This window comes from Dipteris shenzhenensis, chromosome 21, assembly GCF_047967505.1.
Source record: "Dipteris shenzhenensis isolate YYH24624 ecotype China chromosome 21, Dip_SZ_1.0, whole genome shotgun sequence".
In the NCBI taxonomy this organism is placed as follows: Eukaryota; Viridiplantae; Streptophyta; class Polypodiopsida; order Gleicheniales; family Dipteridaceae; genus Dipteris; species Dipteris shenzhenensis.
In genome coordinates, this window is record NC_141616.1 from 5,329,974 (window position 1) to 5,346,214 (window position 16,241).

Consider the following 16,241-nt stretch of genomic DNA (forward strand, 5'->3'; position numbering starts at 1 on the left):
TTCATGAAAGGAATGAGAAGAAAGATGCAACACAATAACAATCTATACTAGAAGTGAAATAAAGGCAAAGAATGGATAGGACATATACAAAATCAGGCAAGAAAGATTGAATGACAAGAAAACATTTGTGAGGGAGAACAAATATAAATATCAACAAGGAATCAAAAGGATCACCTAGATAGTGGGGTGATCAGAAGACAAATCAAAACAAAATATGAAGATCACAAAAGATGAAGATGAAGGATGATGAACATGTAGTTTCTACATGAACACTTTAGTGCAAGTTTCAAGATTGGCAAGTAAAGGTAGTTACTAGCCATGAAATTAAAGCAAAAACCCCAAAGTTAACAATTTTTCATTCACATAAGGAAATTTTCAAAAAAAATTCATCCATTTTACACAAAATAAGGACTAAAAATCATCACAACCATCGAAGGAGGGGATTTGAACCCATGACCCATCCTTTAAAATTTTAGGTCCCATGCATGAAGAACTATACCAAATGATGGAATATTGCATGTTGGCAGCTTTAGAGACTTTTTAAATATAAAATGCCCTTTTGTATATTAGCCTTTGGGCCTTAATTTACTTCTTTATGTATATATAAGTCTGTAAGTAGTGCAATTAATAAAAACCCATATGTTGAACTCACGTGATAGAGTTACATATGATGAGTGACCCCCCCAAGGAAATTGTTTCATCTAGTCACAAGGAAAGTATTTAAACTTTTGTGACAATATATATTCTTTTTTAACTATGTTGTTATTCGGGGAAAACTATATATGCACTCTATTGCACCAATAGTTCTTGTTTGATTTCAAACTAGTATGAGATGCCTAATGAGTATAAACATTGCCAACATATCACATCTATGGACAATCATGGAATGGTCAAGTATCAAATGGCCATGCAACTTTTCATGGGTGTTAATTAGAGTAGGTTTCATGTCCTTGCAAAGTTTCTTCTTGATAGGCAAACATTTGGGCGGGTGGACATGCAAAATTCCCCATTTGTGCACATTAGTGCATGAAATCCACATGGGTGGAATGGTCAAGTGCCAAATGGCCATGCAACCTTGCACAAGTTTTAATTAGAGGAGGTTTCATGCCCTCACAAAGTTTCATTTGTGCACAAGCATCGTGTGTAGGGCATGAAATTCGCATGTCTAGATCATCAAGGAATGGTCAAGAATGAGATGGCCATGCAAGCATGCAAGGGTGTTAAATAGAATAAGTTTCATATCCTCCTAAACTTTTGTGCCGATCGGGAAACATCTGGGTCCATGGGCATGTGAAATTCCCCATTTTTCTATATCATCATGGAATGATAAAGTGTGAGATGGCCATAAAACTTTGCAAGGGTGTTCCATTTGTGCACATGCATGGTGCGTAGGTGGATGAAATTTGCACATTTGGATCATCATGGAATGGTCAAGTGTGAGATGGGGCATGCAACCTTGCAAGGGTGCTAATTAGAGTAATATTCATGTCTTTGCAATGTTTTGTGTTCATCCAAAAACATCTAGGTAGATGGGAATGCAAAATCTCCCATTTGCACTTCTAGATTAGAAAAAATTGTGTGAGTAGGAATGCAAAATTCCCCATTTTTGCACCTACATGGTGCATGGGTGCATAAAAATCAAGTGTGAACATCATGGAATGGACAAGTGTCAGACAAATATGCAAGTTTGCAAGCATGTTAATTAGAGGAAATTTTGTTTCTACGCAAATATTTGGATCAATCAAGGAACATCTAGGTTAATGGGCATGCAAACTCCGGATTTATGCACATCCATGGTGCGTGCATGCATGAAACTTGCATATGTGGACCATTATGGAATGTCCAAAGTGTCACATGTTTACATGGGTGTTTGTTAAAGTAGTTTTCATGTCCTCATAAAGTTTCCCATTTGTGCATATGCATGGTGCATGAGTGCATGAAATTCACATCTGTGGACCATCACAGGGCCTGTGTGTAGTAGTAAATTTTGAGTTAAAATGAATACCTTTGCTTGTCTTAGCACACTTTGTGTAAAATACTTGAATATAGCCTTGCAAAGTGCTCTTGTTACATGTACCCCCTTCTTTTCTATTTAAGCTACTTTATGTTATTCTCAATACATGTTATTCCTTAGGGTAAATTAAGAAGGGCTGATTTTCTTTTTCATTTAACAAAGCAAACTCGTGGCACCTAGGGGGCCACTATGGAAAACCCCATATAGCACATGTGATTAAGGGGTATTATAAAACCTCCTACCTATGAATTTTATAACCTATATACACCCCTTCTATAAACTTTGAGATGATAAAAGCATTCCTTATGTATGAAGAAAAAAATCACGTTTTGAATTTAAAAGATGTATGTATATTTTTTGTAACCCCATAACTAGAATATAAAATCGCTTCTATTGATTGCACGTGCCATCTTACATATTACTTAGTGACCCTCTAGGGTCGTGGCATTGGTAATTGGTAATTGGAAGAAGAAATGTCCCATGACAATGAACTTGTATTGGTTTTAGCAATTGAATCTTGGAGTTCAGTGACTGTATCTCTCCTTACTATCATGAAAGCACTATAACAATTCTACAATGAGGGACAACGGCGTGATGTGGAAATCACCTTTTGTGACCTCATGCAAGAATCTAATATGATTAAAATGATTGAAGAATTCACAGGCAAGTAAAATAATGTGCTCTAAGCCTCAAAAAGATGAAAATTTCAATTAAATAGTTTTCAAAGTTATGGGGGGGGGAGAGAGAGAGAGAGAGAGAGAGAGAGAGAGAGAGAGAGAGTATCTTTCTCACACCCAAGCAACTATCTAATAAGCATTGCCAAAGATTTTTTTGTAAATTAGTCATAGATTAAGATCAACTTGTTGTTCCCTCACAAATATGTGAAGACAACAAGTTCAAACCACAACTTTTAAGACTATAGATGAGAAACAAAGACGTCATGGATATAAGTCTTTCCAAATATGAATGATAAGAACCCTTGGCTACAAAAGAAAATGTATTCATGAATCCAAAAGAGGGAATGGATGCTCTTTAATACTACCCCTAGGTTTTAAAGGGAGACCAAAAAAAACTTCAAAACAAATATAGAAAACGAAGCATCTAGTCAGCTAGCATCTCGCAATACTGGTTGGTCGAAAACAAAGTTGTAGGCTCCATAAATTTAAAACACACAACTTTTTGAAGAGTAGGTGCAAAAAAGAGCGTAGGAGGGGTGTGGAGCAAAGTAGCAGAGCATGTGGAGCAAAGTAGCAGAGCAAGCGCGAATGAGAGCAACGTAGTGAAATGCCAAATGCCATGGATCTTATATATTATCAAGTTCGAGCCACTATGGTGGCTGGAGCTCGGGGTTCCATCCATATTAATTACAGTCCACCATGGTGGAATCTTAGGCACCACCCTAGACAGGCTGATAGCAGATGCCATGTGGTGGGTGAGCAGGCCACTCCAGTGATGGCTGGTAATTAACTACCAACCCAATGGAATCTTAGCCACAACAAATGTGGTTGATGATAGCCACCACCATCGGGCAATAATTCCCACAAAGGTAAATCATGAAGCTCTAATCAATCATTACCATGCACTCTAGTTCTCTACTGAGCATGTGATCCCGGTGATTGGTAATTTTTACTGCACTCGTATTGATCATGCATGCTTAAGCCCAATGGTGGATGAGCGGTGGCTGGTAATTTTAACTGCCAACCCGATGGAATTGTAGCCACGATAGACGTGGTTGTAATCAATCATTACCATGCACTCTAGTACTCTATTGAGCATGCAAGCCTAGTGACTGGTAATTTTTATTGCACTTGTAGTGATCATGCATGAGCGATGGCTGGTAATTTTAACTGTGAGCCCGGTGGAATCATAGCCATGACAGATGTGGGTGATGAGAGCCACCACCACCGGGTAGTAATTCCCACAAAAGTAAATCATGAAGCCTAATCACCTCTAATCTCTCATTACCATGCACTCTAGTACTCTCTTGATCATGCAAGGCCAGTGACACTGGTAATTTACTGCACTTGTAGTAATCATGCATGCAAGCCTGGTGGTGGTAACTGGAAGGTGAGTAATTGCAGGCCACTCTAGTGGCTAGTAATTAACTACCATCCCGATGGGTCTTAGCTGCCACCACAGGCACAGATGTGGCTAGGAATCTTAGATGCCACCACCTCTAATCACTCATTAGCATGCAAGTTAGTACTGATGCCTTGAATTAATCAAAATTCGGGCCAACCACCGCAGTGGCTCTCACCTTGGCAGTGTAATTCGGCTACAAACACTACGGTGGCTCTCACCTTGACAGTGTAGTCGAGCTACAAACTGCTATTCCATTACCTTAACCATTTCATCTTCTATCCCTCTCAATCATTTCATTCTCCCTTGCAATCGGATTGCAAACTCAAGCCTCCACTATTCCACTTCCTTCATTGTTTCATCTTCTATCCCTCTTGACCATTTCTTTCTCCCTTCTTGCAATTGGACTGCAAACTCAAGCCTCCACTATTCCATTTCCTTCATTGTTTCACCTTCTATCCCTCTCGACCATTTTTATCTCCGTTGCACTCTTCCTGCACCTGCAGCTTCTATCCCCTCTCATAATGGACCCTACACAGTCCACAATCTCCTCACACAATCTTTCCTCCCCCTTTGTAGCACAGTGCGAGAGCCTCTCCTCCCCAGATCTTAAAATCATGATATATGGGAGCTCTTCTCTTGCTCTTCACAAGGCCAATTTGGATGCTCTCCAAAACTTCACCAGGTTGGTACAAGAGGTGAACATGGAGGGGCAACTAGTCTGTCAAGGTCAGAAGATTACCATCAATGAAAGTGTGACTGAAAATGCTCTAGGAATTTCTGGAGGCAGTTTGCAAGCACACTTTTTTGAGAAGCAGTGGAAGAGACAGGATATTCTTGATGTATACCCCAATGCTCAAATTAGTAAAGATGGTGGAGTCAAGCTTTCTAGTTGCCAACAGACCTCCAAGATGTGTTGAAGAAGACCATTCACTTCTTTCCTAATACGAGAGAAACCGTGAAGTTCTGACAGGTTCAAGCAGCATTAGAGCAACTGAAAGGATGTGATGTATCTTTCTAAAGGGCAATCTCCAAGAGCTTGTTAACCAACTCAAAGAATTACATGGATGGCAAATCCTAATTGTCATCTCAGTCTGCTGCAGTTGCAATAATGCACCTGATGGCATCTACCCTCAAAGGGCTTTTTGACCAATACGATAAGCAGATGTCTCACAAGGTGAATTTTCTACAAGAGAAAGCCACCAATGCAGCAAGGCAATGCAACTTGAGAAAATTGTTAGGGAAGGTGCAAAAGCCAAGGTAGAGGAGGCACAAGCGAGGGCCTTGCAGGCACAAGCGTAAGATGAGGCCACTGTAAAAATGGTCGACATGGAAAGACAAAAGAGAAGAAGCAGAGAAGCGCATGAAGAAGCTCCAAGATACACTCAAAGAAGTGAGAAGTAACGGGGACATTGCAAACAAGGAGCTAGCAATGATGCAAAAGAAGCTTGAAGATCAGAGAGCCAAAAAGGAGGGTCTTTACAAACGGCTCTACAACATGCAGAACGCATTGAACATTGAAAAAAATCAGATGATGGAGGAGCTGAAAAGGGAGAATACAGAAACCAGAAAGAGAATGTGAGAACTGTGAGAGAGATTCAAGGCCAGGAAGGATGGGGCAGAGAGCAGCTGGGGTGGAGAAGACAACGAGGTAACTCTCTAGGTCAAAAAGGATGCAGAGAGCAGCCACGGTGGGCAAGTTGTAGCAGCCATGGTGGAGAAATTTGAAACAACCACGGTGAGGGTTGTTTTTTCGAAACACTGTTGGAAGTCCAAAGAGTAAGCTACGAGACCCTACAACAAAATTATGATAGGGCTGTGCACAAGCTTGCTATGGGTTTCCACAATTATGAAAAGCAATCCGCCATCTTGAGAGATTTCCAAACTAGATGCACAAAGTGAGCAAAGAGTGGAGGAATGACAGAGAACATCCGTAGCCTTAAGATGAGGGAGGAAGGAATCAATAAGCAACTTTGTCATGTACAAAGCAAGACTATGGTATTGACAACTGCAATAGTTAAATCGAATGCCTATCCTGCTATGCAACAAGGTCTGAAATGCATGGTCTTCCATACCCCCATCATAGATGACTGCATGATCCGATGGCCTGTGTGCTACCACCCTGTGCACGTTTTTTGCTTTGGGGTTTTTGTGCATACAAAATCTCTATGTAGAGAATGCCATTTGCCATTTCCCAGCTCAAATGTGCTTGCCTGCTATAGCTATCTACAAAGAGAAAGTAGATGCTACAGCTCAATTTGCCATTTGGGCAAAAGATGCCGAAGATAAGGAGCTCAAATTGAAGAAGGCCAAGACCGAGCCTGACTGCAAGAAAAAGGAGATTGAACGGAGGAGCCAGCCCCCTTTAGGAAAGGAGCAAGAAGGGCCAAACCTGCAACCAGGAAGCTCAAATCAAGAAAAGAGGAAGTGGCATGAAGGAAGGGGGCCGGGCCCCTGAAGGAAGGAACCATCCCTATTCTGGAACGGAGCAAGGAGGGCCGAGCCTGCAATCAGGGAGCTCAACAAGGAGTCCTTGAGATGTAGTCTGAAGGAAATGAGTCTTTGAGATGTACTCTATGTAATTTGTGTGTAATCTATTGAATTGTTAATCTTCTCCAGAGTTTACTTGGGCGCAATATTTTCTCATCTATGTGGATCCATGTTTGCTTGGGTGTAGCCAATTGCGGAACTATTTTCAGGGCCATTTTGGGGCCACGATGCGATGTGCTCTTGGGAAAATATTTTAATTTTGCATAGACCCATGCATTTGCCAAAAATTTTCTCGATGTCATGAAGGCGCACTGGCGTAATAATGAGATGCAATCTATTTGTTCAGAACACCGCATAGCTTGACACATGGCATCTTTGTACTACTTCGCATAGTGCAGTCTCTGGCCTACTCCATCTGATCACTTATCATCATGTAGCCTTTTGCTACATCTTTGCCACATGTCACTGTGCATGGACCCATGCAGATCATTAAAATTGAAGATTGGCTTGGAGAGACCACCGCGCTGGTTCTTACCGTAATAATTAAATGCAATCTATCATTCTAAACATCGCTGCAGTGCAGTATCTAGCTGACCACCTATCATCATGCAGCCTTTTGCCGCTTCTTTGCCCACAGCCCATGCAAATCATAGGTTGGCTTGGAGAGAGCACTGTGCTAGTTTTTGGCATAATAATGAGACGCAATCTATTATTCTAAGCATCGCCTCAGTGCACTCTCTGACCACCTATCATCGCCCAGAATTCAAGGTTATCTTGGAGAGACCACCGCTCTGGTTCTTGGAGTTATAGATCCGTTACCTATTTTTACATACTATAGGAGGAGGTATATGACGGCTAGCGCACTAGCAAACAAAAGGAGATCTATGAAAGCCACCGTGCTGGTTCTTGGAGTTATATGTTTGTGTACCAAGGAAAATGTATTCCGTTGTGCAACCAAGAAAAATGCAATTGACGATATGGCCCTTGAGGGGTCCCCTTTAGGGGCAAGGGCCATATCGACATGCCATTTCTATCCAGTGGCATCCTTGTATAATGCACGTCGATATGGCCCTTGCCCCTAGAGGGGACCCCTCAAGGTCCATATCATCAATTGTATTTTTTTGAAAGTTTAATTGTATTTTTCTAGATGTATCTCCATGAAACCACAACAGTGGGGTTGTTGGAGTTATTTTAGCGCTGTTTTGGTCATAAACCGAGGAAATTATAGTCCTTCTTTCCTAGTATTTTAGTCCTTGTTGCAATAAATATAAATGAGAGTAAAAGCACAATTTATCGAGTGAAAATTGAGCAAAAGATATTACAATGTACATCTACGTCCAATAACAAGTTATATAAAAATTATCAACTTATATCAAGCAGAAATTGAACAGAGGATCTTACATTTATAAAAACTCGACAATTGTTGAGAGCCTTAAAGGCCAAAAGATTACAGGTAGCAGCCATAACCATTCAAATACAAATATAAATTTAAGAACAGTGCATATTGAGAGCCTCAAATTGAACAAAAAGAGATTACATAAATGCCTTAGAGACCAAAACATTACATCCAATGAGCCAGAAGATTGTTGAGAGCCCAAAAGATTACATCCAACCATTGCTGAGAGCCTTTTCTGAGCAAGAGGGAATTTGTACAACTCAATTTTCTACCAGTCTAGCTTGTTGCATTAAAAAATTTTAGGGAGCCAAAGGAGGATACGATGGAGAGGCTGAAGACCATGCACGTTTTCAGGACTCAGATTACGGCCCCCCCAACAAGTATTCTGCTCTGAAAATATTGAGACCTTCGTCGACATCTAGGGGGAACCCATATAGCACAGCCATAAAGGGGCCCCCTGTGAGCATGTTATCTAAGGTGATAACATTCAGATGTGTAGGGAATCACCTGTGGGAATGAAGGGTCTCCACTAGTGCTAGCATTTCTACCCCAAGTGAGTGCAACACAATCACCTTATATGAGAATGCAAATACTATTAGGATCATAGAGCATCGAGGGGGGGGTGGTACTAAGCATGCTGAAGATGACTTGGAGAGGATCATTCTCATCACCTAGATGTTATGTTTGCTACTAACAATTGGACCATTCTAGAGGCTTTACATGGCTAATGAGAGCCACCACCACCGAGCAGTAATTCTCATTACCATGTCTTATCACTCATTACCATGCACTCTAGTTCTCTGCTAAGCATGCAAGCCTAGTGACTGGTAATTTTTATTGCACTCGTAGTGATCATGCATGCTAGAGCGCGGTGGTGGGTGAGCGGTGGCACGATGGAATTATAGCCACGACAGACATGGCTGGTGACAACCACCACCATCGAGCAGTAATTCCCACAAAAGTAAATCATGAAGCCTAATCACCTCTAATCCCTCATTACCATAATTTATTGCACTCGTAGTAATCATGCATGCAAGCTCGGTGGTGGTAACCGAAAGCTGAGTAATTGCTTGCCACTGTAGTGGCTGGTAATTAACAGCCAGCCATCTTAGCTTCCACCATAGACGTGGTTGGGAATCTTAGATGCCAACACCCCTAATCATTTATTACCATGCAAATCAGTATTGCCACCTTGAATTATTCAAAATTCGGGCCAACCACCATGCTGGCTCTCACCTTGATAGTAGTCAAGCTACAACCACTGCGGTGGCTCTCACCTTGACAGTGTAGTTGGGCTACAAATCGATATTCCATTCCCTTAACCATTTCCTCTTCTATCCCTCTCGAACGTTTCGTTCTCCCTTGCAATCTCAAGCCTCCACTATTCCATTTCCTTCACCGCATCATCTTCTATCCCTCTCGACCATTTCTTTATCCCTTGCAATCGGACTGCAAACTCAAGCCTCCACTATTTCCTTTCCTTCACTGTTTCATCTTCTATCCCTCTCGACCATTTCTATCTCCCTTGCACTCTTCCTGCAACTTCTATCCCCTCTCGTAATGGATCATGCATAGTCTGGGAGCTCTTCACACAATCTTTTCTCCCCCTTTGTATCATAGTGTGAGATCCCCTCCTCCCTTGATCTTGAAATCATGACATGTGGGAGCTCCTCTCTCGCTCTTCCAAAGCCCAATTTGGATGGTCTCCAAAAGTAGTGGAAGAGGCAGGATATTCTAGACGTATACCCCAATGCTCAGATTAGTAAATATGGTAGATGTGTAGGATGTGTGGATTCGTTATGGGAAACCAGTGCAGTGGTTGTTGGGATATACTAAAAACAAGCATGGGTTTTACCCTTTGGGATTTACAAAAACAATTTAATAAAACCAGCACGGTGGTTATTTAGGATATATTAAAAAGTAGTCTCAATACAAATTCCATTTTGTAGGATAAGTGGACATATTGTTTCCCTACAATGAGATTACATACATTTTCTTAGTACTATTTTAGTCGTCCTCATCCACTGCTCCAAGACACCCCAAGATGTGCTCATACGTGTCTAAATCCAATTTGAAGACACTCTTGCCCTTCTTTTGTTGTGGCACAGGTTGCATCTAGAACTTAATACCTCTTACTAGATGAGAGTACACACATGTTTGTGGACTCTTATGTAGCAATTCATGATTGTGGCCTCTCTTGGATGTCTTTTTGTACCAAAAAGCTCCGACCACTACATCCCACTTCTCATAGGTTGTTCCCCAATTATCCTTCAATGTTTCCTCACCCTTGTACTTAGGTTTTGTGCACTGCAAGAGAGAGTTTGGGTCATCTTCCTCATTCTCCCCAGAATCTATGACAACTGCAAAGTTATCCCCCTCTTCCAAACAATCAGTGAGGTCATCGAAACTCTTCCCAAACTATGGCGAGCCATTTGTCTCTCCATTGTTTGTCACTCCATCTGAAAAAAGAGGGAAATCTTGAACTCACTCCCATCTCTTCGCAGTTGTAATGTTCTCACAATCGATGATCCCCTATGATGCACGCATTGCAGAAACAAGAAAGTTTTCTCATTTTAATCAGTTGGTTGTTTAAAAAGCCTCATATGTTGTGTAGACCACGAACTCCTTTAATTTTCTCACAATCGTGCCGACTTCTCCTTTGCACTTCATCCACTTTCACTTCATGGAACACTCTGTGTACTATAGTATTCTTAAGGCTTTGTTTCCTGTATGTTGAGTGTGCACCTATGGAGAGGTTGGTTGTAAGCCATGTTACAGCATCATGGGCATCATTGACTTTTTCTTTAAGGCATGCTAATTGGTGTTTAAATAGAGCTTGCTTAATAACAACACTGCATCCATCATGTTCACCCTTGCCATGGCTAGATCCAAATAAATTCCACATCATGTCTAGACCGGTTAGGGATTTCAACCTTGAGACGAAGTAGAATCTACGTGCTGATTTAAATTGAGAGGCAGCACCATCTTACCACACCCAATGTTGTTTTATATTTTTTGCATGGGGATTTTCCTTTTTCATCCATTCCCAATGCAGTAGAAAAGCACGCTGCACAAATAGGGTGTCATGTTCCCTATCATCTGAAATGTAGAAATGGTAAGTGCGTTGCACTGACCTAGACTCCTGTGAGTCAGCAAGCAGATTGGCATCAGGCATGGAAGAATCAAGCAAATGATTGTACGTGATATGCACAAGAATTGTTATATGCTTGTTGTACCAATGACCACTTTGAATCTCATCTTGTTCTTGAAAAGAATAATTTTTAGCAAAATCTATCACAAATACAATAGTGTCATGGGGAAAATTGGCAAGGCACGTCTTGAACTGCTTATCCTACCAGCTGGCTGTGAAATTGTGAAGCACATATTTTGGGATGGATTGAAGCACGTGACCTACAAGCTCCCTTGGCTGGGTGCTCTTATATGATAGTAGCCATCTCTTTTTATCGGATCCTTCAACATTGAAATTTTCAAATCTCCTCCATTTTAGAGCAACGTGGTTTTCTTCCCTCATTTCATTTGGACAGACATTGAATGTCTTCTTCTTCAGCTTCAAACTACAATGCTTATATGTGCTGTGAATGCATTCAATCATGTGCCACTCATGGTCTCCCTTTAGACAAACCACTACCTCCCATAGAGACCTCAGGCTACAAAACATGCCCTCCCTTGCAACACATGATGAGGATCCAGGTGGCGCATTCATTGGGGAGGTGTGGGCATCGATCTCCATGGAGCAATACTCCAACACGACCAGTTCTCAAGTCATTCATAGTTGTCAGGCTAGGTCAAAGTCTATGTGTGTTTTGCAGCAACAAACATTTCTATCTTTGAGTTTCCTGAGGTACCAGGGCTTACGATGCTCAAAGCACCTTTGCCTAATTGAAATGTCCGTATTTTGATCCACAAACTTGAGATACAACTTCGTCTATTGACCCAACATGCGGGAACAACAGAACAATGAGCCCCCTTTTTGCTACCACTAAAAGAATACAAAACATAGTCTAACTAAAGTATATAATGAAGCAAAATAATTTTTGACCACCGCGCTGGTTTAGGACAGTCACAATTTCAATCACCAGGTTGGTTTAGGACTGTCAACCATCGGGTTATGGTTTAGGACACATTTAGGAAAGTCACAATTTCAACCATCAGGATGGATTAGGACAATGTCACAATTTCAATTACCGGGATGGTTTAGCCTGACGGTCTCTTCACATATTAGACAATAACAAGTATATTGTTTTTCATTTCTGAATTTCACCATTAGAAAATATCAATATATTGCTTTTCATTTCTGAATTCTATAATTTTATAGTTGTATATGACCCGAATACTAGGAAATTAGATTCAATGAATTTAAGTACTAAGAAACACAATAATTTCAACCACCAAGCTGAATAACTAATGTCTGTTCAACCATGCTGGTTCAGGACAATCACATAATTGGTGATTGAGCTGAAGCAGCCACGATTGCATTTTGTTCCAACCACCAGGCTGGTTTAGTAAAATAACAATATATTATAAAAGGCTCAACCATGCCACCGGGCTAGACAAAAACTAATGTCTGTTCAACCATGCTAGTTCAGGACAATCACATAACTGGCGATTGAGCTGAACCAACCTATGGTTGCATGATGTTCCAACCACCAGGTTGGTTTAGGACAATCACATTTAGTCCAAGCCTAGTTTAAGAAATGAAACAAATAAACTATCCCAAAGCTCAATCACAAACAACCATCGGGTTGGGGGCCAACTTGCCAAATCACTTACTTCAGTACACTTTTTTTGTGGGGCCTTTTTGGCCTTTTTCGAGCTTTCGGGTGCCCGTTTTCAGTGTATCAAATGTCGTTTTGGGGGTTTTGGCCTACTCTGGACGTGCTGATGATGTCAGAAGTATTGAATTTTGCACCGTTCATCAGTGGATTTATGTCGTATTTTAGTGTTTTAGAGGAAAGAAAAATGAAGAAATTGTGAATTTCTCTCAGGGTCCCAAAATGAGCTCCTTTTTTTCCTAATGCCACTTGAGAAATATCTTTTCGAGCAACATCAACAAGAACTTGGTTTGACTCAAAGAAAGGACATTCCCATTAAAGGGCTATGATAGAATGTAATGCTTAGTCCTTCTTCCATTTCCCACAATCATCATCTTGAGGGAAGCCCTACTTCATGATGTTGATTTTGAGGGAATGTGTTGAGGAACCATCTCAATATCACGTGTTATCATATGTGTAGAGTGCTATAAAGGCACAAGGGTTGGAAATCCTAACCCTAACCCTAAAGGGGTTTGTATAAATTCATTATTTTCAACTAAATCTAGTGTACATTTAGTCATTTGTGTGTGCTCTCTAGCTTTATCCTCTGTTCTCATTTCCATTCTTCTCCTCTCCTCTCTCCATATCTGTTCATAAGCCACTCCATACCATCAGTAGGATTTATAGGTAGCTCTTAATTAATTGTATTGTCCTTCAATGAGATAACCTCTCTTACTGGGATTACTAGATTTACAATTAGTTGCTAAGATTTATTGGAAGCAATAGACCAATTGGAAAAAATTGGTGTTAAAGCAAGTGCATTGAACACAAAGTGATGGTATCATGGCCAGTTGAAAAATAAAAATGGAGCATCGCGACCTCGTCTGAGAACATGTGCATAAAATGCTTTTAGAGAATGCTAGACGGCTAGGATTTGGGAAGGTGAAACTTGTCAGAAAGGGTCAGGGAGTGGAACTCATCAAAGAGGTTCAAGAAGTTGGAATTGCTAAACTAGCAAATTGCGCGCCGACAACTGATGACAGATAATTGATAGAATGACAATTGACCCAACTTGCAAATCCAATAATATATAGCTACTTTGATATACAAACAACTACCCAACTAACTGACTAACTAACTAACCGACTGATGTCTGGAGAGAAGAAGAAAAGAGGTATTTGTGTAATACCTGTTATAATAAAACTCATGCTTTAGCACAAAGAGAAACAAGGGATGGTCTAATCTGGACTGAATGAGAGAAATTTTGCAAGGCTGCACATTTAGAAATGTTTGATTTGTAAAAAGTGCCATACCAATGCAAGTATTAATTGGTAGCTCTATACCAATCGGAAAAAGTGTGCATCAGACAATACTGGTTGGAAAAACCATAACCATTGGATATATAAGTTGCTCCATATTGTTGTTAGGACTCCATATTGTTGTTAGGATTTACTAGCAAATTGTTGTTAGATACTCCAATAGCTCCCATGTCATAGCCCTTTGGAAAAATTTGGTGTCGTTGTTGTTTTGTGGCTTTTTATCCACTAGCTCCTACTCCACCAGTTTTAGTTCCACATAAGCAAACCATCCTAGTACACAAGTCCATCATTAGTAGCACCAAATGTTTCCACCTCCTTCAGTCAGATACCTGCCTTTAAACTCGAGCTCTCCAAGAACCAACATCCTCTAGATGTCCCCCTCATTAGAGGTGAACTACCTGAGGTCCTCTAGGAACCAAGCTCTCAAGGTCTATGTCAACCCGCCCGCCTTCTTTTGGCAAGGTCTCCAACTATACAATACACTTGAGCAATGAAATCCCAAGCAAAACTCCTAATTACCTGGACTGTGGGCTTCCATGCAAAGTCTTGTCTTGCTCCCACATAAGTCAAGGCCTTTGTCTGACTCTTGAGTCCAAGGGTCTTATTCAGGAGTCCCCCTCCGCTTCAGTATTCCCGAAATCGCACCGGGATAAATCCAAGCATCCAAGGTTGTCTGTCACCTTCACAAAGCTCTCTGACTCCTCTTCCGACCACATCTCAATGTATGACATCCTCACCAAGACACTTGGGTCTACATATCTAATCTCAACACCTCACGGTATCACCAAAAAAGCTCTCCATTGACCATCACATTAGCCATTGCTTTTGACTTGTCTGAGAATCTGAATTGTCCCCCTTCTTCTTTTGATCTGCCTTCTTCTTTCTGCAATCCTTTGCAAAATGTCCTGGTGTATCACAATAGAAGCATTTCTTTTCTTTCTTTCTCTTCTTATTTTTTTTCTCATCTGAAGAGTCTGCACTGTCATCAGACTTGTCCTTCTTGGGCTTCTTTTTGCATGGATTACCCTTCCCTTTTCCTTTGCTCTTGTCCTGAGCTATAAAGGCTTTGTCCTCTCTTGAATCATCATCAAAATTCTTCTTCCAAGACTCCTACTATAAGAGCAATGGTACTAGCTCCTCGGATGTTAGTGATGCCAATATTTGGCTTGCAATCATCATTGTCACACGAAGTTGTTAAAGCTCCTCCAAAGCGCTCCTCCAAAGCTTGCCAAGCAAAAGCCTAGCCATTCGGGCTAAATTCATCGTCTAGCCAACTGCCACCATTCTATCTCGTACCACCTTCATCTTTGTGGCGTGGTCTTGTACTAAATCTCTCTCATTCATGTCCATGTCGTAGAGCTTCGTCTCTAGGTCTAGAATTTTGGCTTCATTGTCCAGCTCATACATATCCTTCAAGGAAGTCCAAGCCTCTGAAAAAGCTGTCAGCCATCTATATGTGAGGAAGCACCACATCTACCATTGTTCCAATAATCCGTTCCAAGGCTTGAGCATCCCTCTTTTGCTAGGCTCTCAATAGAACAGGGTCTGTTGGTGTAGTCATTGCCATCGTCGCTGTCCTTGTCACTGTCGCTCGAGTCACCACAGGCTGAGGCTCCTTCTCCTGGCCTAGCATAATCTTCCAAGCCTCCCTCAAAACCAAATGGATCTTGACTTTCATCTTCCATAATGGGTAGTTAGTCCCATCCAATTCCCCGGTCTCTTAAAAATTAGGAATATCATACTTGTTCACTGCCATGACAATGACCTGAGAGAAATCAAGTTAGGGTTTTGACACCTTCCTACACCTAGGCATCCTTGTTCAGGTACCATCCTTCAAACGTGAAAGTTGATTCCCCCGAGCTCTGAAGGAAGGATGTCCTTTAGTAAGGTCCTTGTTTTCAGCTCCAGCTCTCGTGAACTTCTATCAGGGTCGCTCTAATACTAGTCGTGGAAGGAAGATTGATAGTGGACCTAAGAATTCACACAGAAGTGTTAAATGTGTGTGCATACATGGATCGGCTATTTAAGTGGAATTGTGCATGTGCCAACGCCTCATTGTAAATCTCCACCCTGTGTATCTACCCTCAAGTGGGATTTTTGCATGCACGACCCCTTATCCTCAAGCTCCATGTATCATCTCCGTCTTGATCTCCCATATCATCAAGCTCCAC